Source organism: Equus quagga, chromosome 19 (genome assembly GCF_021613505.1).
Source record: "Equus quagga isolate Etosha38 chromosome 19, UCLA_HA_Equagga_1.0, whole genome shotgun sequence".
In the NCBI taxonomy this organism is placed as follows: Eukaryota; Metazoa; Chordata; class Mammalia; order Perissodactyla; family Equidae; genus Equus; species Equus quagga.
Window position 1 is genome coordinate 2,944,281 of NC_060285.1, and position 966 is coordinate 2,945,246.

Below are 966 nucleotides of genomic sequence, written 5' to 3' on the forward strand. Positions count from 1 at the left end.
TCAGGTCTCTGACAGTGAGCAGTCATGGGTAGAGCCCTGTAGAATGGCCTAGAAGGGCAATCAGGTCTCTGACAGTGAGGAGTCATGGGTAGAGGCCTGGGGAATGCTCTAGAAGATTCTGGAAGGGCAGATACTCAGGTCCTGCAGAGTGTAGGGTAGATAATGGAAAGCCACAGTGGGCTGCGTGGACTGGGGTGTGGTCAGACAAGGAAGGCTGGGTTTGGCACCAGGGATGCCTGGCTGGGGAGGTGGGCCTTGATCCTGTGGGACTGAGCGATCTGTAAATGTAGGAGTGTTGGTGACAGACCCGCCCCAGGGCCTTCCCTCAGGTGGGTGCGTGCGTGTGTGAGGATGTACCCACTGCTGAGCACGGGGGGCAGGGAGAGCGGTGAGTTTGGCCTCGATGTGAGTCTAGGCTTCTCTCATCGCTCACAGAGTGGCCTCACCACCTCACATCAAGGGCAGAAATGGCCACGCCACTCTTCCTACAAACACACAGATAAGTGGTTTTGTAGCTAATGACTAAGTGAAGAAAAGGGTACACTGAAACTCCCTCCACGGGCGCCACCAAAATCCAGCCTCCAGCCCCAGGAGCGAAGACAGAGCCTAGACAGTGAGGGAAGATCTTGCTTCACATTTGATTCTCGAGGATACTAAGCGTACATACTTTTTAAAAATTACTGTCTCAAAATGTTTGGTGAGACAAAGAGGAAACCAACCTCTTCCAAGCAAGCACGGGGACGTGCTTTTTCTGGAGGCTTCCTTGCTGCAGGGCCCCATCCATCACTTTCAGGAGTTCGATGAAACCATTGCAAATACGATCAATCATCCCTTTATTGAATTAAGACAAATGGGTGGTTATTAATACGCTAGGACTTAACGAGGAAAATGGATAACACAGCACAGTGAGGAGGAAAAGAAGCATGCATGCGGCTTCCATGCTCTCCTCCGAAAGATCTGGGAGCA